The following is a 23,690-nucleotide window of genomic DNA, read 5'->3' on the forward strand; positions in this document are numbered from 1 at the left end:
GGTCCGTCCGGCTCCTGCCCTGCCCGAGAAGGCGCGGAGGGTCACCAGAGCGGTCAAAGCCGGCTCCCCTCCTCAGGCGCCGTATAAACACGAGGTTTATACACGAGGTTTGAACACGGCCGGACCGTTAAAAACTGAACGTGAGGGGAACTTTCCAGGCACTGTGGAACAGAGACAGCACATTTTACTGCCTTTTGGTGCAGCTGTACACTTTGATGACCTAGCACTTAGAAAAATTGAGAGGAGATGGGAGGTAGCTGATTTGCACTCCTGATTTTTCCCACATCTGCTATGGACTAAACCCATGGCAAACTCTTCCGGTAATGAACTGCATGTCCCTGTGAATTACCAACTTCCCAAGCTTGTTAATGATGCCTTAGGGTACCATATTTTGCCATCTTTGTTATTTGTGCATTTAGTATGGCTGTCAGAAGAGAGAAGGGTAAATGATCTACATTTCTAAATTATCTATATCTATGTAAAACTGGTTTTCACAAAAACTAATTTAATATTTCTCAGTGTTGTCTGTGTTTCTGTGGAAAATTCATCGTTTTCAGGTTATTCATCAGATACCTTCATTAGACATAATATGTATCAGCTTCTGGACAGGATTTGCAGTGTCCACACTTCATCAGGATTAGTTTTGATCCTTGAGAGCGTGTTTCAGGCTCTAGACAACGATTCAAGAGGATTTTGCATTTGTCAGGATTTGGGGTTTTTTTCTACAAGTACCTTAACCAATGAAGATTTTGAGTAATTTATTGTCATTCTAAAAAAAAAAATCACAAGATTAATTAAGCCATGATTTTATGCATTTTCTGTCAAAGGAGAGAGATAAGAAAAACCTTGTTAATTATTTCAGAGTCACATTTTATCGTACATAAAAACGTATTTACCCTTTTGAAACTGGAAAGGGCCAAGAAGTTGCCAAAAAATTATGTTCACACAGCCCCCTCGTGGTCAAAGCCTTCAGAGCCTCACATCCACCTCTGCTCACACGAAGCAGGGAAGGGTCCTGCCAGCCTGTTGTAGATTAAAAATGAAGTGCTGCAACCGTGGCTCGCAAAAGGCATGGTCACCTGCTAGAGTGACCATGCCCATAATCTTTACTAATCTTTACTGTGCAGTTTCACAGAAGCAAATCAAAGGTTTTAAATGGTTACAGCTTTGTGAAATGAAAGGCTTATAGTAGGCAGCCGTTGACCTGAATTTGAAGCCAGCTTTCCTTACAACACTGGAAAAGTGTTTGGGTTTTTTTTAACGGGGGCTAGGCATTTGAAGGATGTATTTCTGTATGCACTAAACAGGTAGATTACAGTCATAGTAACTTATGTCACACAATAAAAATTTCTATCTAAGCTCTGATTTGTCATTTCAAAGACCCTGTAAGTATAGCACAATCATTAATAGATTACAGTTACTTTATTTTTAAAGAATCTTAAGTGATTTTATATGGAAACTAATAATGCCACATGGAGTTACTCCTTTGTTATCTTGCTTGATATTTGATTCAGCATTTTTAAACCTCTCTTTTTTTTTTCTTCCACCTGTCAATAAGCCCATGGCTTTTGTATTGACAATATATTACAGCCTCTTGAAAGCTGATGAGGAGATAAAATAGCTGGAGGCAAGTTGGCTGTTGGGAGTTCTGAGTCTTGAGTTGACAGTATGGGATTACAGGATAAACACTGTGGAGTAAAACATTTCTGCTTAAAGGATCATTAGCAAAAAAACTAACTGGTGGCATTTGAATATATAACATCATTAGACTTCAGACTGAACAAGCTTTAAGCACTTATTTTCCAAAATTTTGCATCTTTCAGAATCATGCTTTCAGTGACATATACAATAGTGTTTTAAATTTCTATGGAGTTCTTGCTTTCAAATTTATCTACTGTGTGGTATATTCTGAGATAAAATTAGCAAGATAGGATTGTTATTAAAATACAATACCATACACATGCACGGTGACTTTTGTTTCTTTATAGTGCTGTAGTGACTGTGAAATCAGCACGTCATTGATGTTGCAGGAAATGTCAACATATCTTTACTTGTAGTTCAATGAACACTGAAAAGACAGCATACAGACTCATGATGTGCCACAGGACTATCTTATGACTTCTCAAAATGTGTACTTATCTTAAATTTTGGATATCATATGTAAGGTTTCAGAGAGTAACAGCAAAACCTAAACTTTTCCTTGCTTCTTAGACTAATGATATTGTTCATAAAGAAGGCAGCATCTAATCATTTCAGCCTCATGTCTATAAATAGGAATATCTGTAAAGCAAGTACTTTCTCACTGTAGATTTCCTTCAAAACCAGCTATAACCACCATAAAGAATTAATAGTACTCTCTGGTTTGAGATTCATTAGTGTAACAAAGTTAGACAGTAAAATAGTTTTCTTCTGGTTTTTGTTTGTTTTATTTTCCAGACTGGAACACCAAGATGTTGCAAGTTAGAGTCAGAGTAGTAACTGTAACTTGAGAAGAATGGAAGCATAATTCGTCTAAATAGTGTTATCTCCAGAATGTGGTATTTTTCTGCTATCTTGATATTCCTTCTCACAGAGGGAATTTCTGGTTCACTTGTATCTTTTGCCCATTTTGCAAACCTGGTGATGCAGTCCAGAGGATGTGCCCAACAGAGCAGAGGTGGGACATAATGCACTAGAGGCCTGAAAGGGGCTATAGCAAGATACCAAACTGAAATCCTCCATATTCTGATGGGTGGCAAGGTAAGAAAAAAACCACTAGTTCTAGAGAATGGCATAGTTGAAATGTTAATGAAAAAACAGTTTACCAGTAGAAAGAATTTCCAACAGAGAAATTATTCCCAGTCCTTAATATGAAACCGTTGTCATAATCCACAATTTGTACAGGGGCAAAAAATCCAATCCAAAAGTAACCATCAAAATTTTAGACCAATACCATCATGAAGTCGTAATCAGGTTATTCATTTTATTTAGGAATATTTAATTTTATTTAGGAATATGGCTGTAGCATCCATATACATACTGAATGTTTGTATTTAGTTGCTATTCTAAGTATTAGTTAAAATATTCTAAGTATTAGTTACAATAGCTAGCTTATAGCATGGCTTATAGCATGACTTACAATAGATAGGCTCCTACTTCCTATTAGAGACTCTTCCTTTTTTTTCTTTTTAATTTTTCCTCTTTTTAGGCATTTTTATTTGAGTTTTTTGCTAGTTAGTCTATCAGATACTGAAATTTTGGGAGAACTTCAGCCATTGTCAAGAACCTAATTAGAAGAGAATATCTGAGTATTTGTTATAAAATTGTTATATTTGTATATATATTGTTATATTTGGCAAACTATAATTTCCTGACAGAGTTTGAAGTTTGATCTGATGTAGACAGAGTATCAAAGATGCTGTTCCTAAAGAAGTTCACCTAAACTTAGCTATGAACCACCAGAACCTGAGACAAGAAGTGGAAAACTAGAGACCAACTGAAAACATTTTGTTTAAAGTCAGTTGCTCAGGTTCACACAGGAGCTTGGGTACAGGGGTGGAATCTAAGTCTCCAGGGTGGAGTTTAACTGCTTCATCTGCTTTAATTGTGGTTCTATCTTTCTGTCTCATTCATCAAACATCTTTCAGCCTTAAATTAGGAAAGTATTAGGAAAGAAGCTTCATTCATTATACAAGGCAATCCTTTTTGTTTAGGGAATATTATCCGTTCTGTGTACTTGATACAGGCAGATCTTGCAGGGGGAAAACAGTACATGATCACGTTGAAGGGCTGAATTAATGTTGCGTAGACACTCATAACATTTCCTAACTTCTGAACATACAACTTTCTAACTCCTGCTAACAATTGACAAAATTCAGTATTAAGTTCATGAAACAATGTCGAATAATAATACTGATAGTTAGGTGTTCTGAGTCAAAAAGTATTTTTGTTATTGAAGAAGTGAAATAAGAACAGCTAATTGTTTCCTTTGCCTCTTGCACTAAAATATTGCAGGTGATTTGAAGTCTTTCTAGCACTTAAATGTTGCTAGGTCCTCCCAGTCATAATGGGTTTTTTTGGAGATGAAAAAAGGTTGTCAGCAGCATGTCCATCTTTTTTTCTTTTTGTACCATATCCTCTGTACCCAATCTTTTCTAACACTTTTAGAGGTTTCTGTCACACAGTTTGATTTATCCTAAACTTTCCCAAATGCATTAGCAGATGTTCTTAAAGACAAACGTACTTCCAGTACTTTATGAACTCAGCTGAAAGAATATATATGAAAAGCAATAGATATAGATGTTACTTTGTAGTTCTACAACAGTTTTTGTAAGAGACACTACAAGGTTTTAAACAGGAGCAAAGAAACAAAACTGTTCAACCCACTTTAGAGATGGATGGAATATAGTGCAATAAGTTTCAGCAACTTGCTTAAAGTAGTAAAGAAAGAAAAATACATGTTTTCGATTTATTTGCAGTTTTATTATCATTCTTTCTCCAATAAGAATACATATGTTTACATTTAAGAGCTCTCTAAATTGAAGTTTCTTCTTTCTCTGTTGTCACTTCCAATCTTTGTCCATCAAGATTGTTTTCTATAACTTAGTAATTGCTAGTCAGAGACCACACATAGTGTTCTATATGCATTCTGGAATACGTTTCAGCTTATCTCATATAACACTTGAGGGTATTTTTCCCAAGTGAATCTCAATGTTTTTCAGTTCTCTTAGTGTTTTACCATTTGTTTTCCTTATTACTCCAGTCAAAAGTGATTCCCTTGGAGAGTTAGTTGTAAGCACAACTTTTTTCTTATCCAGTTTAACTGCTTTAGTCTTGAACTTTAATTGTTGATGGGATTTTACTTCTTTTATCTTGGTATCTTACAATGAGCATTTAACTTGATCTCATAAATTGGTTTTAACAAATAAAATGCCCCAGTCACAGCTAATAGTGATTGGTGGCTCAGTATCTTAAAAATGTCAAATGTAAATTGGCAGCGCAAGTCACAAAATCTTTCATGTCCAGGCTCAAGAGATTACTGCTAAGACTTCCCTACTTTTAGAAAAATTATTTTTTCTGCTATTCACACCTTGCTTAAATGGAGGCTTAAAATGGATGTGGTAACCTAACCTGAGTACAGTACAGAACATAAAAGCAGGCTTTAAATAATGTGGCATATAAAGATTACTCATGCATCACAACTTCTTTATTCCTTTTTATTTTTTTTTAATAATTGCTTTAAAAAATAAAATACTGATTGACCTTCTTGTCAAGAGAAAGAAAAGAAGGCAGAAGAATTGACAGCTTGATACTTGCCTTTCTGCAAAAAACCAGCTTTTGGATTTGGACCTCTCTTAGCTATGGATTCAACTATTCAACTACTAGCAGATACTTAATAGGTCTTGTTTGAGCTTGAGCTTGATTGTAAGCCTCACATCCAAAGATCTAGTTAGAATACCAGGTACTGTTGCTGGTCTTTAGTATAAAAACTTTGTTGAGGAGATCTACTAGACTTCCTGTATTTGTTCATTTTGGACAGGTAAAATTGCAAAAAGAAGGTGTAGACTTTGCTACTGGCATTGCTACTTATACCTTAAGTCTGAGGACGCAGGAGAAAATAGAAAATTAAAATATCGTTTACAAAACCTGGTTTCCCTCTTAAAGTACTTTTTCATCCACTGGATCATAAGCCAAATACTGTTTGCAGTTGATAATGCTATCCAGATAGAACTCTGAATTTCCTTTCTGTTCTTTGGCTGCCCCACAAGTTTGATTTTACATCCAAAGGGTTGGTCTTTGAGCTTTCACCAGTCTCTCAAAGTTTGTGGCCCCACCAGCATGTATGTGTATATATGTGTATGTGTGTGAATACACGTATATGTGTATATATATGTGTGTGTATACCCATATAAATGTATATATGTGTGTATATATATATATTAAATTAATAAAATGAATTTATTCCATGTGTGTATCTATGGAAAAGTAGAATAAGGGAAATAGTGAACAGTTGGCTAAATGGTTCTTTTTAAAACCTCAAAATGTTTTAGAGTCAATTCAAAATGTAAATGTAGGTCTTTCAGAATTGGTAAATTCTAGTTTGAGTTTCAATTACACAGGGCAGGAGAGTCTTTTGGTATATTTGTTGTCAAGGATAAAAAAAAACTTTCTACTGTGAAAGTCCATTTAGACTTGTGTCATTCACCCTATAGGTACTATTAATGAATATCTCTGTTCAGGTATTAACAGAGGTATATACCTGAATATACCTAGAGCTAGACGTGAGGAGGACAGGGCAATGCCTCTAATGAAGAATCTAAGGAAGTTAACAATTTGAAGGACTGCAAAAAGCGCTTCTTTGTGAAATACTCTGACAGAAAGAGGGGCTGTTCATAGAATATGACATTGAATCTGTAGCAGCTGAGATTTTCTTTGTCAAATTATGTTGTATATGCTGAACATTTTAATTTTACTCTATTTCTGATTTCTTGGTGTATCAGAAAGGTTTTCATTTGCATGTATTCTCTGCCCTATGGCTTTTGCAAACAAATACGTTGTGTACATGCAAAAGTCATTTTATGTTTGATACACATAAATAAAAAAGTTGTTGATACTCTGTTTGGCTTTGTGATCTAGACAGCATGAATTTTAAATTTTAAGCAGTTCTACAACCTGTCCCAATCGAAGGTGGCAACATTGTTTCACAGATCACTCTGATGAGGTCAAGTTTCTTTTGCCTGACCTGTTACTGCCAATTAATGGGTATTGTACTGATAGCAGACTAAATACATTACTACTAAAGAAGAACTTCCACAAACTGTGAGATAAGAGCTATAACAACTGTTACAAAATCAGCAGTTATGTGGGATCTTCAGTTCAGTGACATGACTAGCAAATAAAATATTTAAATTTAAAATATGAGCTTTCCTATTCTGTAGTCTATAATTGAATAATCGCAGAATTAGCTGAATCTTCAGATAGTCTAGCAGATACAGTCTTATGGGTTTGATGGTGTGGAAAGTCCATGAATCCAGTCTTTATTGTCAGTACCTCCCCTAACATTGTTGCTATTCCCTTTTTCAGGCTTTAATAATAAAGGATAGCTCAGGGTTTCAACGTGGTTTCTTCTTTTTTTTTTTCTTTCTCCCTAGAAGTTTAAAGAATGGTTGAAATACAGTCCAAGTCACATTTGTAAAGGGATGCTGCCTCTAAGTACTCTTCTAAATTATTTCAGATATTTCTCTTAAAAGACAAAAAGTATTTCTTTGTAACGTCTTCAGCTTCTTTTGTGTTCTTATTTCTTTTACAAACCGGCCACGTGCACACACACACACACACACAAGCATTTCTTAGTGCTTTGTAAGAGATGTTAATAGAATTGAAATAATTGCTTTAAAATTGAAGATAAAATAAATTCTATATTTGAAAGGAAATATGATCTTTAACTGAAGTGCCGCATTTATGCAGAGGAAAGACAGAAACATCTGGTTCTTCATGTATAGTTTTGGGAGGCATTTAGTCAGGAAATCTGTTGTAGAAGCATACCAATGGATACATTTTTCCAGACACTAGAGGAAAATGCTATTCATCAGTAGTGCAACTAGCTCAGAGTCTCATTTTGTAGGAGAGGGGCATCAAAAGAAATACATAATGATCTACTTCTAGCTCTAATAAGACTTCACTCTCTATCTGCCTTATTCAAAATGATCTAGCCTTCAAAATATTTTACGGTATTATTATAAAGGCTAGACCAATAATGTAGGTTCTAAATTTATTTACTTATACCGGGAAAAGTAAATCTATCCATATAAAATAGCTACATGTTATTGGTATCATACCTTTTAGATGAAAAGCTGGTATTGTGATGGTGAACAGCAGATACAAACCACCCAGCATCATCACTGCATAACACAAGCATACGTTACTTCATTTTGAACTGTACTTCATTTTGATCTGTGCAGTCTGTATGACACCTTGAATTTATGGAATTGCAGAGTTTTGGATCTGGATCAAGTCTCAGGACTTCTAAGAGAAGTGGAACATCTCTATGAGATGTTGGTTTAGAGTTTTCTAAAAAATTCCACTATACCCTCCATAAGTGGCCTTTATTAGCCTCCAGTACTTCACTGCCTTTAATGTTAGATTTTCCTAATAGCTAAAAAAATATTTTTCGTATAAATAAACTGATTCCTACTTGTCCTGTCCTAGACAGATTTCACAGCCGACTTCTGAATACTGGAAGACCTTTCTCCTGTTCTTTTTAGGCTTCCACTTCCCCCATAGACCCAACAGTGCCTTTGCCTTCAAGCATTTCTCATGGGTTGTATTTCTGAAAATTATTAGCACTCTTAATGCTTTTTCCTGAGTACTACTCAACTTACCTTAAATGCTAGCAAGTTCACTAGTCTGATTTGCAAATAGTTCTCTAGCTTAAGCTTTATGTGATCCATAGATAATAGAGTAATTACCTAGTGTATTTGATGTACAATATTCTTGGTAATGCAGCTGAAAATGGCATTTGCCTTTTAATATCATACTGATCTAGTCAGCTTATGTTACACTCTAACTGGATATCCCCATCCGTATTACTGTGATACACAATAATCCAAGATGCTTAGACTTTTTTTTTTATTATTTTTACCTTACTCTGTGTTGTTCTTTGCCAGTAACTTTTAAACGAACCCTTCTTAGCTACTCTCAGTTTATCAAGACAATATAAAATATGCTTTACTCTGTCACCAAAGTTGTTACTAGAATTATGATCAACCTTATAATTGTCAAAATTCCTCTGTTCCATGCCATGTGTTTCAAGACACAGCTGAGCCAAGTAGTCGACTGCTGATCAAAGATTATCAGCTCACTTACAAAAACAGTACAAATGTTATCAAATGGGACAGAAGCTAAACTAATATATGCTTTTACATGACTCTTGAAACCTATTGTAGATAGTTTGTTACTTTTGTGCAGCTTGTATCCTGAAAATCATATTAATTCAGGTTTAACTACAACCTTGCCACTAGGGTTATTGACAAACCTGTGAAGACTTGTGCATTCTTCTCTGAAAACTACCTTATAAGACCTATATAGGATTACAATTTTTGAGGATGCTAAGGTCTCTTTGGCTTGACATAGAGCTATGCATTCATTTAGTATTACTAGAAACACTTAAATGTTAGTAAAAATTAAATTAGATTTCCCATAATGAATATTCTCAAGTTTGAAAAATTTATTTGAAATTTCTTGGTATTTCATGCATGGCCTCCTTCTTTGTAAAATCACCCTAATGGCAACAGCTCTACATTTTCCTGCTGTGCGTCTTCAGAGAGTCTAGGATGAAAGCTGTTATACAGATATAAACATATCTGTTTGGTGAAGTAAGCAAAAGCAGGGAACCAAATTGAAGTCTTTTGCACCGTCTTGCAGACCACTAACTACAGTGAAGATATGTGGCTGGCTCAGAAATAACATGTGATAATTAAGTCATATCCAGACTTCTTAAATCATGGTATGCTCAGGAATCAATAATTTTAGGACTGAGGGCAGGATGATTGTTTTGTGTTCCTGTAAATGTTTCAAGATACTAATTGTGATTACAGTATGAAATTAGAGATCTATCCAGTGTGATATTCAGTAAATGCATTTCATATCACAGACAAAATTAGAAATTTGTGAAAATTACAGGACTGTCTGTACAGAGTAGAAAAATACTTGTTTGCAGAAATGTGTTTATATAAGCAACAAGAATAAAAGTCAAGCAGAATCAGACAGCTTTCAGGTAAAGGCTGCCCTACTATTCATGCACTTGCAAAGCTTACATGTATATTAGAAGAAATTAATTTGTCTCACACAAACAGTACTAGCCATCTGAATTTGACTTTTAAAAATTGCTCGGCATGTATTGGTTATAGTATCTTTTATTAGTTCAGAGCCATAAGAATAAATGCTTTCAAGCCAGGCAGGGAACACAAACAGACTCCACACAAAGGGAAGCTTGGATCTGTAAAACAAACCTGTTAGGTAGGTCAAGAGTATTAAAGAAATTCATCTTATATTTTAGTGCAAAATATGGGCACCAGGGCATACAGGAAATGTGCATACTTCATCCCCACTTGATAATTTGTTGTAGTGTTCATGTACCTTGTGAACTTCCCTCAATAATTTGTCATTAAAATCAGTTCTATTGGCAGTCTGATGGCGTACCAATGGAAGCCTCTTCAACCTAAGGCTACTGAAGGCCCACACTAAGACCTTAAACCATCTTGTCCGGGAGCTGCTTTATGCTGATGACGCTGCCCTTGTCGCCAACACAGAAGCAGCTCTGCAGAGTTTAACATCCTGCTTTGCAGATGCTACTGAGCTCTTTGGGCTGAAAGTCAGCTTAAAGAAGACAGAAGTTCTCTATCAGCCTGCTCCTCAGGAAGTCTTCCATCATCCCCATATCACCATTGGCCAATCAGAGTTCAAATCAGTCCAGCAGTTTAATTACCTTGGTAGCCTCAATCTCCTCGGATGGTAAGATTGACGGAGAGATAGACAACAGGTTAGCAAAGGCATATAGTGCCTTTGGAAAGCTTCATAAAAGAGTTTGGCGAAACAAACACTTGAAGGAAAGTACAAAGATCAGTGTTTACAGAGCCATAGTGCTGTCTACTCTCATGTGGATCTGAATCGTGGGTCATCTACCGCCACCACCTGCGACTCCTAGAACGCTTCCATCAACGCTGCCTCCGTACAATCCTAAACATCCACTGGTCAGATTATGTGACTAACACATCTGTTCTAGAACAAGCAGCAATCATGAGTATTGAGGCCATGTTGCTGAGAACACAGCTGCATTGGGCAGGACACGTCTCCAGGATGAAGGACCACCGCCTCCCTAAGATCTTGCTTTATGGTGAACTTGCCGCCAGCTGCCACAAGAGAGGAGCCTGGAAGAGAAGATTCAAGGACTCCCTAAAACAACATCTCAGCCTTGGCCATATTGATCAACATAACTGGTTTACTCTGGCCTCCAATCGGGAGGTCTGGAGACACACGCTGCTGACGCTTTTGAGAAGGCACACAGGATCACTCTTGAGGAGAAGAGACAACACAGAAAGATTTGTGCCCTGCAGAATATACCACCTAAGGAGTCTTTCTGCTGTGCCTTTTGCAACTGGACTTGTCTATCTCATATTGGCCTTTTTAGCCACCAGCACACTTGTAACAAACGTGGGTAGAGCCCTCCTCAAATCTTCATTTGCGAAGCCTAGCCATGAATGGCAGTCAGGTTTCTGTGCTGAGAGCTAGGAAGCAAAATATTTATTATTAAAGAGATATACAGCTGCTACTACTGATCCTGAAAAGTTTATTTTGGCCCCCCCAGATTATGACTTTCTTCTCTTTTTTCCCACTTTTGGGTAAAAGCTTGGGTGTGTGCTTGAAAAAACAGGTCTGCAATGAGCATAGAGAGTGCCTATTTGTTATCTATTCTGTCTGCTGTTTAGGCTGTGTAGTTTATTTGAGATAAACAGCAAGACTGAAAACAACATTATTATTGTTGCTGTTGTTACTTTAGACAACTATGTGTATTTTCTTTGATTTTCACAAACATAGGACTCTTTAGTGTAAGGCACCACAATCAAATTCAGACCATGTCAATATCTATACTTTAAAAGAAATTGCAGACATTTACTATATATTTTAGCTATCTTATTTTTTGTGGTATATTAAAATAAATTCTGTCTTTGGTTTCCCTTAATAACATTGATAGAAGGTCAAATAAGTGGAAATAGATAATATTCAAAATTTTGTTGAATGTATGAAGTGAACAAAAGTAACTGCTTGCAGTTTTCTTAGAAGGAACTAGTAACTATTTTTCAAACACTTCAGGGAAGTTCATGTTGAAATTGTCTGATAATGCAGTTTACACTATTCTTAGTAGATCAACCACAAAAAGTAGTTGATTAACAATCAAAATTATAGAAGAAGTACATTGATGTTTAATTATAAGCAAACAGTTTAAAGAACACCTGTGAACATGAATCATTCAACCATCAATAGTTGGTGACACTGCTGCACTTCTAGACGATTTATATGACTTGGCACTTAGTTTCATCCTACTGCAGAATTTCTTTGGTGAGTATGTGAAATTGCTCAGAATTGCTTGTCCCAATGTATTTTGCCTTCAATATGGATCTAATGCTTCTGAGTTATTTAACTATGTACTTCCTTTCCTTCATCTAGTTTTGTCATTTTCTCATGTTTTCTTTGGCTTCTGCTTCTCCAGTTACCATAGATGGCTGTATTCTCAAACTCCCTCCACTTCTGCTATATTAGGTGGTATAATCTCCAAAGACTAATAACTGAGTACAACTTCTCTTTTAACCCTCACGTCACATATCTTTCACTCTCTCCCCTTCTATCTGGAGATACAATTTCTTCCCTGAATTAAAAATAAGGAAGATGGAGTATTTAGATGAAAGAAAATTGACATGGAAATATATGAATTACTACACTTTTTTTGCAAGTAAAATAATTTATATAACATGTGACATTATTAAATATACTTCTCACTTTGGAGTGCCATTTATTAGTAGCAAGCATGTATTCTGAATCAATGCTATCAATGTCTGTTATAAATTCCTTGTATCAACAAAAGTACTTCTCGAGATTGCACTTATTTTAACATATTAAAAAATACTTTATTATACTTTATTCACAACTAGTGGTACATACCAAATCTGCAAATATTAGAAGCAGTTACTCTAGAGGAGGAATGTCTCAAGGGGAACCCCCAGGGATTCTTGAGAAAATTGGATTCAATTTTTATTTCCTTTTTATTCTTTTTGCATGACCTAAGCCAATTTACGGTCTCTTCGTAGTTCAGTTCCTATGGTATAAAATGGGTATTACAAGAAGTTTCCAACCTACAGGAGTAGAGAGATGTACACTCAGCTAAAATTTTGAGATTAAGACAGTGATCATTAAATTGGCTCACAGGTCACAGAGGCTAATAGTGAGGGAACACCAGACTGGTGACCCGTAACTAGTGGGGTTCCACAGGGCTCCATCCTACACCCTGTACTCTTCAACAGCTTCATAAATGACTTGGATGCAGGACTAGAAGGGATACTAAGCAAGTTTGCAGGTGACGCAAAACTAGGAGGAGCTGTTGACTCCCTTGAAGACAGGGAGGTCCTGCAGAGAGACCTCAGCAAATCAGAGGACTGGGCAATCACCAACCAATCAGGTCAACAATGGGAAAGTGCTGGATTCTGCACCTGGGATGGGGCAACCCTGGATGTTCATACAGACTGAGGAATGAGATGCTGGAAAGCAGTGCCATGGAAAGGGACCTGGGGGTCCTGGTTGATGGCAAGTTGAATATGAGTCAGCAGTGCCCTGGCAGCCAGGAGGGCCAGTCATGTCCTGGGGGGCATCAGGCAAGGCATCACCAGCCGGTCGAGGGAGGGGATTGTCCTGCTCTGCTCTGCACTGGGGTGGTCTCACCTTGAATATTGTGTGCTGTTTGGGCCAGTGCAATATAAGAAAGATGTTAAGCTGTTAGAAAGTGTCCAAAGGAGGGCAACAAAGACGGTGAAGGGCCTTGAGGGGAAGCCATACGAGCAGTGGCTGAGGTCTCTTGGTGTGCTCAGCCTGGAGGAGAGTGAGGGGAGACCTCATTGCAGTCACAACTTCCTAATGAGGGGAAGAGGAGGGGCAGGCACTGATCTCTTCTCTGTGCTGACCAGTGACAGGATCCAAAGGAATGGACTGAAGTTGTGTCAGGGAAGGATTAGGGTGGGTATTAGAAAAAGGTTCTTCACCCAGAGGATGGGTTGGGCACTGGAACAGGCTCCCCAGGGAAGTGGTCACAGCACCAAGCCTGACAGAGTTCAAGAAGCATTTGGACAATGCTTTCAGGCACATGGTGTGATCCTTGGGGATGGTCCTGTGAAGGGCCAGGAGTTCACCTTGGTGATCCTTGTGGGTCTCTTGCAACTCAGTATTTTCTGTGATTCAGTGAAATACATTCCACTGGAATATTGCAGCTTTTAAAAAAAAGAAAAATTTTTCATCTGTACAGCATGTCAAGCTTTCTTGAGATTGTGGAATTCTGTGCAAATCTTACCAATTTCTACTTTAAATACAAAGTGCATTTGTTACATCTCCTATAGGGCATGATAAATTTTTATACAGTTGTAGAAATATTCCAAAACACACCAGTGTACAGTCTTCTGATGTTAGGAAGAGCACAATAGATGAGAGTTATAAATTACATAGCTGAGATACAATTGTGAGAAGAGTAAGGAAAAAACTCACTGTACAGCATCTATTTAACATCTTGTAGCAAAGGCAGATTAATGGAGATTAAGATGCAAGGCAAACTAATCGTGTGTGAAGTTCTCTGTTAAATGAAAGGGAAAAAGTTTAACGTGTAGAACATAAAAAGAAGTATAAGAGTTTGCAGATGAAGTAAACAGCAATACATAACAGAGAAGGATGCCAAGTCTCTTTCACCTATTCCTACTTTACTTTTTTGTCATTTTTCCAAGTAAAAAGTTTTATCGAGTCACTGCTCCTAGTATAGTAAATTAATCCTTTTTCACAATGCAATTTACACATTTTCTTTCCTGATTTGAGGCATTTATCCAGCTGTCTTTTTACAGTGATTTTTTACAGTATTTCTTATTTTTCACTGTGATCTCATTTGCCTACCCTCAAACACCTTTTTTTTCATTTGCTTCCAAGCCAGTCTTTGATGTTTTTATATTTCATTTTCACTCAGTTCTGTGTGTTGAAGAAATGTTTCCCTTAAGGTTTTAACACTACCAAGAATTATACTAAACACAACATCATGGCCAGTCTTCACAAACGAAGATTTGGGAAAGGTCATTACCCTTCGAGCCTGCGCAGTGGATTTTTTAGGTGAGACACAGTGTGCGCTGAGCTGAGCCCACCCTTTAATCCTAAGGTTCATCTGCCGGGGCCGAGCGAGCTTGGACGGTGGCAGTGAGGTCCTCAGGATGCAGGTTTGTTTAGAGTGACCTTCTCTTAGATGGATGGCCTTACAGGGCTGACGAGCTCCATCTGCCCGGGGGAGTTTCCCTGACCAGGAATCGAACCTGGGCCGCGGTGGTGAGAGCGCCACATCCTAACCACTAGACCACCAGGGGTGGTCTACTAGGGAAAAGCAATCAAGTTATTTTACATTGGAGAACTGGCATGCACAATGCTATGAGTTGCATCATGTGGTAAAATAAAATGCTGTGGTAATGGTCATGACATCTAAGATAGACTTCATTTTCAGTTTGGAAGCTTTTCTTTCCTCCCTAAAAGAATGCTCAAAAAAACCCCATTAAAATGCAACGAGCAAATCATATGCCTTTCTAACATCTGGGGGCAAAGAAGGCTCCTGATCAATTTACTACTTACTCCAGGTCTGTTTATTTTATATTACTTCAGAATATGACCAGCCATGAAAAAGCAATCAACACTTTGCAGCAACTGAAGGATTTTAATAAAGCTTTTGCATAATTACTAGAACAACTTCCTTCCTTCATGGAAGTCAGTCATCCATACAGTACTCAAGGAAGGCACCAGCTACCTAGTGGACTGTACCGATTCACCAAGGTGGGTGAAGCATTTAGGTATAAAGGTGTTCAGCCTCAGGCAGGGGAAAATCTGCAGATTACAGATGATTAGAAAAAGTAAATCTGAAGCAAATAAAGTGACAAATCTAAAAGAGGATGAAGAAGCAGGAAGATGGCAGCTATTGTCACATGGCAAGGATAGAATCACAGAGAAGACATTGAGAGGCATTTAGTTAACTGCTGAGGGACTGATACTGATATGTTAGGGTCAGTTATAGGGTCACTGATTGTGGAAAATATTCAAAGGAAAATCCATGTTTCACCATGTAATGCACAGTGTATCAGAGAAGAACAAGCTCATGCCGGCAGAAATCAAGAGTCAGAGAGTATTCAGCTTCAGAGGGAACACTAGATGATAGGTACAGAAGCCCGTGGGATGTATTCTGTATTCTTTCATACTACCTATGTAGGACATGAGTTGAAAGTACTCCTTATTTTATCACAGGCCATTCCATCTCTTCTGAAGTTGGAAAGTATGATGCTAATTGAAGAGATAATTTACTTAATAGAAACCTGTCAAATGTCAATGCAGCATTATAAGACACAAAGCTGCAAAGACATAAACTGTCAGGCTTTTGCTGCTCAAAATAGTGCTGATTCTACTGTTCAGGAAGTGGATTCCTACGGACTACTATGTCTTTGGCTGAAAAACTTAGTCTTGATAAACCTCTGACCCCCTGGTTAATCTTTGTCTCCCCTTTCTTCCCCTGCCTTGAAAATACTGTATAAATTATACACCTGCAGGTTGATCAATCTCTAGTCAGAATAAGTGGTAATAAAATGGAATTAAGGGTTTTTCTTGGGTATTTACTAAAGGTTTTCAGGGAGTGGTGAAAAGTTCTGCCTGTGAACGTCTGTAGCTCTGTCCAACAGCTCAGTTACTCCATAGTTGCTGTATCCTGCATATCTTTCCACACTTTCCAGCAATATTGCACTCATTTTTGATTCCAAAAGTGAAGGTATATCAATATAGAAGAGGAGATTCTTTACTTTTGCTGAGGAAAAGCAAGTTTAGTGAAAGTCTTATGTGCTGGTTTGAAAGTTAACCAGCAGAGGAAACCAAGCCAACTCAAAGAGAGATTACAAGTCAGAATAACAATTTAATAAAATAATACAATAAGTACGACCACACAGACAAGCAACAGGCACTAACCCACAAAGCCCAAATGTACAACCCAGCACCCCGGGGCACAAACAAAGCGGTGCTACCTGAGCCCCCCCTTGAGTCCAAAGCAAAGGGAGAGGGGAAAAACCTGCTGGTGGGAGAGCTGCTGCAGTCCAACCAAAAGTGGTAATTGTAGTCCGGCCGAGGGTGGTGGTGAGCTGCAGTCTGGTTGAGAGCGATGAGCTGCAGTCCTCCTCTGGATCCCACGAGTGGTAAAAAGGTTCCGAAACTCCAGGTTTATATACTCTCCAGTTCAGGTGGGAATGTTCAGTCCTCCCCTCAGAGCGGGGAATTCCATAAAAGGGTGTTTAGTCCTTCCCTCAGAGCGGGGAGTTCCATAAAAGGGTATGAGGGTGCTCATTCCATAAAAGGATATGAGGGTGCTCAGGAACATTCCCCCCCCCCCCCCACCTCGCAGGCCTCTACTGACAACAGTTTCTGGGAAATGGCATGGAGGGCTATAGAATACACAGCTTGGGCTATACCCATCCAGTGATGAATCGGTCCCAGCTGTTCTAACCAGGACATTATCCACCCTTTATTCTATGTTGTCCATGTCATGCCCAAATTAACCCCCTTAAAAACTATGTCTCCTTAAAACTATATACACTTACATAAATATATATATATATATACACAATGAAACATTACAGACCATTCTCACTCAAAATTAGGTCCCCTTGTGGTACACAACGTGTCTCCCCATCTTTTTGCATTACCCACCAGGTGGAACCAGGTCCTTGAGCAAAAACAATTCCTCGGATGGGTTTGCCTTTGCTTGAGGTGGGACTAATCCAAACAGTCTTCCCTAACATTCCTCTCATATGCACCACAGGGACTTTATCTCCATCTGCAGTATGCAAAAGTTCTGATTGAGCAGGGCCAGCTTGATTGATGGAGCCTCGGGTGTTGACCAACCAGGTGGCCTTTGCTAAATGCAGCTCCCAGTGTTTGAAAGTCTTCCCACACAGTGCCTTCAGGGTGGTTTTCAGCAGTCCATTGCACCGCTCAACTTTTCCAGCCGCTGGTGCATGGTAGGGGATATGATACACCCACTCAATGCCGTGCTCTCTGGCCCAGGTGTCTACGAGGCCATTCTTGAAATGGGTCCCATTATCAGACTCAATTCTCTCCGGGGTGCCATGTCGCCACAGGACTTGTTTTTCAAGGCCCAGGATGGTATTCCGGGCAGTGGCATGAGGCACAGGGTATGTCTCCAGCCATCCAGTACTTCCTTCTACCATGGTCAGTACATAGTGCTTGCCTTGGCAGGTTTTGGGGAGCGTGATGTAGTCAACTTGCCAGGCTTCCCCATACCTGTACTTTGACCACCGTCCACCATACCATAGAGGCTTCACCCTCTTGGCCTGCTTGATGGCAGCACATGTCTCACAGTCATGGATGACCTGTGAGACAATGTCCTTGGTTAAGTCCACCCCTCGGTCACGAGCCCATCTGTGTGTTGCATCTCTCCCCTGGTGACCGGAGGCATCATGGGCCCATCGAGCCAGAAATAATTCTCCTTTGTGCTGCCAATCCAGATCTACCTGAGAGACTTTAATCCTGGCAGCTCGGTCCGCCTGCTCGTTGTCACGATGCTCTTCAGAGGATAGTCCGAAACTCTAACTCTCACCTTCGGGCCAATTGGTGATAATTTCCAGAATCCCAGGGCGATTAGGATTCCCTATCCGGGTTCGCTGCGTGATCAGAGCATTTACTCCATGTGGCATCAGTGGCGTGATGTGTAGAAGGAACTCTTCCCTTGAACATCCAGCCCAGCACTGGTAGTCGGGGTGCCAGGAGGAGCTGCACTTCGGTGCCGATCAGTTCTGAGGCAGCTCGAACTCCTTCATAAGCAGCCAGGATCTCTTTCTCAGTTGGTGTATAGCTGGCTTCAGATCCTTTGTATCCCCGACTCCAGAATCCCAGCGGTCGTCCGCGGGTCTCCCCAGGCACCTTCTGCCAGAGGCTCCAGGAAGGGCCATTCTTCCCGGCTGCAGTGTAGAGCATGTTCTTTACATCCTGTCCTGTCCTTACTGGCCCAAGAGCTACCACATGGGCAATTTCCCATTTAATTTGTTCAAAGGCTTGTTGTTGTTCAGGGCCCCACTGGAAATCATTTTTCTTCCGTGACACAAGGTAGAGAGGGCTTACAATCTGGCTGTACTCGGGGATATGCATCCTCCAAAAGCCCACAGCGCCTAGGAAAGCCTGTGTTTCCTTCTTGCTGGTTGGTGGGGACATGGCTGCTATTTTGTTAATCACCTCCATTGGAATTAGGCGGCATCCATCTTGCCACTTCACTCCTAGGAACTGAATTTCCTGAGCAGGTCCCTTGACCTTACTCTGTTTAATGGCAAAATCAGCTCTTAGGAGAATCTGGATTATCTTCTCTCCTTTCTCGAAGACTTCCCCCGCTGTGTTCCCCCATACAATGATGTCATCAATGTACTGTAGATGTTCTGGAGCCTCACCCTTTTCCAGTGCAGTCTGGATCAGTCCATGGCAAATGCTGGGACTGTGTTTCCACCCCTGAGGCAGTCGATTCCAAGTGTACTGCACACCTCTCCAAGTGAAAGCAAATTGTGGTCTGCACTCCGCTGCCAAAGGAATGGAGAAAAAGGCATTGGCAATGTCAATGGTGGCGTACCACTTGGCTGCCTTGGACTCCAGCTCGTACTGGAGCTCCAGCATGTCCGGCACAGCAGCACTCAGGGGTGGTGTGACTTCACTGAGTCCACGGTAATCCACTGTCAGCCTCCACTCTCCGCTGGACTTACGCACTGGCCATATAGGGCTATTAAAGGGTGAGCGAGTCTTGCTGACCACCCCCTGGGTCTCCAGGTCACGGATCATCTTATGTATAGGGGTCACAGAGTCTCGGTCGGTGCGGTATTGCCGACGGTGCACTGTTGCTGTGGCTATCGGTACCAATTGTTCTTCAACCTTCAGCAGTCCCACAGCAGAGGGGTCCTCTGAGAGACCAGGCAAGGTGTTCAACTGTCTAATTTCCTCTGTCTCCACAGTAGCTATGCCAAAAGCCCAGCGAAGTCCTTTTGGGTCTTTGAAATACCCACTCCTCAGGTAATCTATGCCAAGGATGCACGGGGCCTCTGGGCCAGTCACGATGGGGTGTCTGTGCCATTCCTTCCCAGTCAGACTCACTTCAGCTTCCAGTACAGTCAGCTGTTGGGATCCCCCTGTTACCCCAGAAATAGAGATGGATTCTGCCCCTACGTATCTTGATGGCATTAAAGTGCATTGTGCGCCGGTGTCCACTAAGGCCTTATATCTTTGTGGCTCTGGTGTGCCAGGCCACCGAATCCACACTGTCCAATAGACTCGATTGTCCCTCTCCTCTACCTGGCTAGAGGCAGGGCACCCCTGATCCCGGTCATGGTACTCGTTGTGCTCTTCTTGTGAGTATGACCTGGAGGTCCCTTCAAGAGGATCAGACGTATCATCATTCCTGTACCGTCTGGAGTCTTGCCCACGAGAGACTGGAGCAACATTTACCCTTGAAGAGTTCCTTGTGGCACTTGTTCCTCTTTTCAGTTCACGTACCCGGGCTGCTAAGGAAGAGGTGGGTTTCCCATCCCACTTCCTCATATCTTCTCCGTGCTCACGGAGGTAAAACCATAGATTGCCACGTGGAGTGTGTTCTCTCTCCTTAGCTGGGAGACACTGGCTCCTAATAGCAGAGACTCTTGTTTGTCCTGGCGCGATATGGAAGATCCCTTCCTTAATTTCTTCTCTTAGCTTCTGGTGTCCCTCTTCAATCTTCTCTTCCAGGCTTCGGACATGCTCGGCCAGTTTGGTTTCCACAGATGAGACGTGGGCTTGTAGTGGGGTGGTGACAGTGTCTTCATAAATCCTGAGTTTACTGACCAACGCGCCCACCTTGTCCTCTCCTTCCCTCCATTGCAGCATTGCTAAGTAGCAGGAATACATTTCTGGCCCGAGTCGTGCAAACTTTACCACATCTGGGATGTGCACTGTACACCATCTGGACTTTTCGGGAATCTTTCATCCTCTGAAAAGATTATTTCCAGTACAGCTAATTCTCTTAAACACCGGATACCTTGTTCCATCGTGTTCCACTGTCCTTGCTGTACGTGGAGGTCCTCCTTACAAAGGTATCTCTCCCTCACACTGGACAACAGTCGCCGCCAGAGGCTGAGAGTTTCCTGCCTCCTTCCAATCCCCTGGTCAATGACTACATCTCCAGACAGGGATCCCAGCTGTCTGGCTTCACTCCCATCTAGGATTGTATTGTTAGCTGCAGCATCCCAGATTCGGAGCAGCCAAGTCAGAATGGACTCATTCGCCTGTCGTGTGAACTCTCTCCGGAGCTCACGTAGCTCACCCAGGGATAGGGACCGAGTGATTATTTCTGGCTCTGTCTCCTCCGGTGGATGTGAAGGTCCTGCCTCTTCATCATCATTTGCTATACGGACTGATTTAGTCTTTGATTTCCTTTTCTGGACAGGGGCAACTGCTATTGGTTTGGGTTGTTCTTCTGGCTCCTCGATGGTTTGTGTGGACACGGTGCCGGTTGATTCATTTCTTTCTCCCTCTGACTCAGCTGTGGTTTGGGTGGACGTGGTGCCTGTGGATCTGCTCCTTCTCTCCTCCCCCTGACAGCACTGTACCATGTCAAGTAGTGTCCGGTAGGCAGTGGCCAGGGCCCAGCAGGTTGCTGTGAGCTGACCATCTCTGGGGCTGCCAGAGCATTTTCCCTTCACCAGTCTTATCATGCTAACAGGATCCTGCAGTTGTTCAGGGGTGAATTTCCAGATCATTGGAGGAGAAAACTTCTCCAAATACTGGCCGATGTCCTCCCACTTCCCGTGCCACTCAGCATTATCTGCTCCCAGGGCAGGCGTCCAAACAACCTCCCTAGAAGACCCTGTTCTGACCCTAAACATGGTGTAGACAGTACAGAGCAGACAAAGCAACACTAACAATAACATTATGCTGTCCTTAACATCAAAAGGGAACTCAATATTTTCAAAAACTGTCGTAGCAGGTCTGAAGGGGAAGAAGGAGGTGAGAGGCTGGAAACAACCATTCCCCCGTTTCCCCAAAGGGCTGGGTGCGATTTTTAATGAGGCCCCAGAGGTAGCAACCCAAACCAGGACAGGCAAACAGGACTGAATACACATTTACAATGAAACTCATTGCTTCTGATGTTATGATGACATAAATATAGTAAACTAATAAAGCAATTTGGATCCCTCTCCCTGGTTTTAAAAAGAGCATCAAAACAGGCAAATAGTTCCCCATTTGTGGAAATATGAACATGCTCAGATACAACATCCACGTGAATGCATCAAACAACATGGTGATCAGGGAGTTTCTATATCCAAACAGACAAATGCTTAAAATGAAATTGTGATTCTGACTTCTCTCTCTCTGCCCCACGTTGGGCGCCAAAATTGTGCTGGTTTGAAAGTTAACCAGCAGAGGAAACCAAGCCAACTCAAAGAGAGATTACAAGTCAGAATAACAATTTAATAAAATAATACAATAAGTACGACCACACAGACAAGCAACAGGCACTAACCCACAAAGCCCAAATGTACAACCCAGCACCCCGGGGCACAAACAAAGCGGTGCTACCTGGGCCCCCCCTTGAGTCCAAAGCAAAGGGAGAGGGGAAAAAACCTGCTAGTGGGAGAGCAGCTGCAGTCCAACCAAAAGTGGTAATTGTAGTCCGGCCGAGGGTGGTGGTGAGCTGCAGGTTGAGAGCGATGAGCTGCAGTCCTCCTCTGGATCCCACGAGTGGTAAAAAGGTTCCGAAACTCCAGGTTTATATACTCTCCAGTTCAGGTGGGAATGTTCAGTCCTCCCCTTAGAGCGGGGAATTCCATAAAAGGGTGTTTAGTCCTTCCCTCAGAGCGGGGAATTCCATAAAAGGGTATGAGGGTGCTCATTCCATAAAAGGATATGAGGGTGCTCAGGAACATTCCCCCCCCCCCCCACCTCGCAGGCCTCTACTGACAACAGTTTCTGGGAAATGGCATGGAGGGCTATAGAATACACAGTTTGGTCTATACCCATTTAGTGATGAATCGGTCCCAGCTGTTCTAACCAGGACATCTTACTAACCTGTCATGGGCAAAATGATATTCAAGCACCTTATATGGGAGGAGGAGAAGACAAGGAAAACAACGGTGATGACAAAAAAAGCATGTTTAGCAGAACTGTATGACTGACACAGGGCCAAGTGCAAAAAACATATAGTTGTGCTGAAGAAAAGGCCAGAGAGTAAAATGTCTTTTGTTCCTGTGGGGGTTTTATTTGTTTCTTCTTGATACTGGCTAAGAAAGGTGAATAAAGAAAGAGCAAGGCAATTGCTTTTGATGCTTAGAGTCTTAAGGTTCTTTGATTTTTCTAGTTTTTATAAGTTTTATAAGTAGTGATGTAGAAAATGTAGGATTTAGAAGCAGCAGCATTTATTCCCTTACCCTTACCCTTAGCACAGTAGACACACATTCCCCAACCCTCTCACCCCAATTCCCCCTATCAATTCTAAATTCCATTAGAATGTTTAGTCTCTCTCCAAGGTAGGCCCTCTTCTGTTTGAGAACATCTAATCCATAGCCTGAACCACAGGGTACAGTCAAGAACTGGGTGACCATGTGCCCTTTGTGCTCCAAGGAAGATGAAGATGATGAAGTAAAAGACCCCAGACCCAATTCCCAAGAGGCGGGCTGGGGGTGGATCGGGGCAAAAGCCAGGGGGTGGAAAAACCTGGGATTGGACGGTCAGTATTATAAATTGTAACACCTAAGACAGAGAAGGCAAGCAAGCATGCATCTTGTAACCTCTGTGCCTGAGAGGCACTATTAAATCCTTTTTTTTACCTTAACTCCATACTAAGTTGCCTCAGAGTTTTTTTTTTTCTC

The 23,690-nt window shown here is 40.8% G+C and overlaps 1 protein-coding gene across 1 annotated transcript in view; it reads left to right on the plus strand.

The window, feature by feature from the left end:
- The window catches only part of CNTLN (centlein), a 275,279-nt gene that overhangs the window by 869 nt on the left and 250,720 nt on the right, over positions 1–23,690 (plus strand). The window lies entirely within an intron of this gene.

Source organism: Chiroxiphia lanceolata, chromosome Z (assembly GCF_009829145.1).
Source record: "Chiroxiphia lanceolata isolate bChiLan1 chromosome Z, bChiLan1.pri, whole genome shotgun sequence".
NCBI lineage: Eukaryota > Metazoa > Chordata > Aves > Passeriformes > Pipridae > Chiroxiphia > Chiroxiphia lanceolata.